A 2,451-nucleotide genomic window follows, 5' to 3' on the forward strand; every position below is an offset into this window, starting at 1 on the left:
TTACCCCCACACCCTACCCCCAAACGAAATCTAGCCAGTAGTCACTCTCTTCTCACACTCTCGCTTTCTGCACTCTCGAGGCCTGCGGCGAACCCACCTAGCGCCGACGAGACCGTTCCTCCCACCACCTTGCAGCGCCGCCGAACTCTCCCCCCTAGCGCCTCCGAATCTTCCTCCCACTGCTCCCAGGACCTCCTCGCGAACAGAGTACAACGAAGCCCCAGCCCCAGCCAGCAGTGAGCAGCCCAGCACCACTCTCGCACCCAGCAGTAGCACAGCACCACCAACTCACCCAGCACAGCACCACGCCACCACCCAGCAGTGTTTCTGGCCACCCACAACTTAGCACCTCCCACCCAGCCACCGATTCAAGTCAGATATGGAGCGGTAGCCACCGAGCCAGGTATGTAATTTAACTAATTTCTGTTTTGAATTACTGAAAGTGCTTCTGTTTGTATTGTTGGTAGCTTGGTATTGTTGGAAAAATAATATAAACTGCTTCTGGTTATTATTAGTTTTTTTGGAAGAATAATATAAGAAACTTTTGAAGTGATTTAGTATGAAATCAGATTTGAAAACAGATAAACTGGTTTTGGATCTTGATAGGAAGATATTGAAATCAGATTTGAAGCAGATTTGAAGAATTAAATTTGGAGTAGATTTGAAATTAGTGTATTGTTGCTGATTGCTGGTTGAATTCTTTTTGTTGAATTACTTTATTGTTGGTATTGTTGCTGATTGTTGCTGGTTTTTAATTTATTTGTTGTTGTGTTTTTGCTGGTTTTTATTTGTTGTTGTGTTTTTGCTGGTTTTTAATTTGGCACAATACTTTGTCCTTCCAGTTCCAATGTTACTGTACTCTGTAAATGCGATATTACTTATGATTTCCTATTATTTTCATAAATTTGACAAGTATGGAGCTTTCAAGATCTTTATCTCCTTTTGTTGCCAATATGACAGCTTTGACAAATATGTAAGTGCTTAACTCTAAATCAGAGAACTTTAAAATCAGTTTATATACTTATTCTATGGCTGCACCTACAGCTCGCTGTTAAATGCGATCTATGTTCCCTCATAATGTGCTAATGAAATCCTTGGAATTCATGAAGAACATCTAGCCTAGTTAGTATTCACACAACAGGGACCAGAGTTGATGCATGACCTTCTCCATTTATTATTTAGTTACACCAATTATAAATTTATTATTCTAAAATCAGAACTTTGTTAATGGTAACAAATTGATGGGGGAGGAGGACTCTTATTGTTGAATTCCTTGTCTATATAGATAACTTATTTGTTTCTTTAACATTGCCTGTGAATTTATGTATGCAGAGTAGGTAAAAAAGAGGGCATTATTGCATAGAAGGAGAGGGAATAATAAAAATTTACACTTTTACAAAGTATTAGAGTTTCAATAAATAGACAAAAGTACAAATGAAAGAATTTGGAAGAGATAAAAGTACACATCAAAACTTAATAAATATCAGAGTACACATCAAAACTTCATAAATTATTTTGTTGTCATGTCCTCTCACTTTTCTTTCTAGTGAATAAAAAAATTTTACATGATTCAACTCCTTTGTTAACTAATTTTTATCAACATTTTAATAACCCGTGCTTTTGTTCATTTCATCTGAAAGGGTATGTATGTATAAGCAAGTTGCTCAGATGGCTGAACTGAAGAAGATTTTGTATGGGAAGTTCAAGGACTCGGTCAATCTGGAGGAGGATAGTAGCCTTCTTCTTGTTCATAGGTCTTTTTGGGTTGATTTGAACTCTATTGGACTTTGGAAAATTTTCAATCAGATTGTCCCATGTTTTATTTCATTTCATGTTTAGAGTATTTTCTTGCTTGAACTCTATTGTTCTCTTTATTATTAGAATGTACAACTAGATTAGAATGTTTTTTACTAGTCTTATATTATTATTATTGTTGTTGTTCTTATTATGTAACTGCTTTTTTATTTCAGGTTGGTTTGCGTTAAGAAGTTTAGCTGTTTTGTTGGGAAAGACACTATAATTTGGCTATCTTTTAATAGAAATTTATTTTTATTTTTAGTTGTGTTGACTATTGAACTTTTAAACTTCTTTAATTGTCGTATTTGAATTCCTTTTGTCTTTAAATTTTATTAGACCAAGACTTTGTTAGCTATTGTATATTTGTGCTTGTCGATTTCAATGTTATGACTTTGTAAAATAGTATGTTAGTATTTTTTTGAATTGATTCAAAAAACCGAACAAACCGAACCAAACCAAACCGATTTAATTGGTTTGGTTTGGTTCGGATAGCTTTGATAAAAAAATCGAACCAAACCGAACCGCAGTTTAATTGGACGATCGGATCGGATGACTTTTCTCTCAAAAACCGAACCAAACCACACCGCGAACACCCCTATCAAGTAGTGTTCTTTGTGGTAAATTTACAAAAAAAAAATTGACTTCTTACTTCAC

General features: G+C 35.5%; 1 long non-coding RNA gene across 2 annotated transcripts; it reads left to right on the forward strand.

The window, feature by feature from the left end:
* On the forward strand, positions 10-1,827 carry LOC107621735. 2 transcript variants are annotated; one of them, XR_002355913.1, is made up of 3 exons: positions 10-403; positions 914-1,488; positions 1,641-1,827. It is a non-coding gene; the product is annotated as an uncharacterized LOC107621735 (long non-coding RNA). The 2 variants fall into 2 exon arrangements; XR_002355912.1 differs by having other exon boundaries at positions 914-973.

This window comes from Arachis ipaensis, chromosome B10 (genome assembly GCF_000816755.2).
Source record: "Arachis ipaensis cultivar K30076 chromosome B10, Araip1.1, whole genome shotgun sequence".
Lineage (NCBI taxonomy): Eukaryota > Viridiplantae > Streptophyta > Magnoliopsida > Fabales > Fabaceae > Arachis > Arachis ipaensis.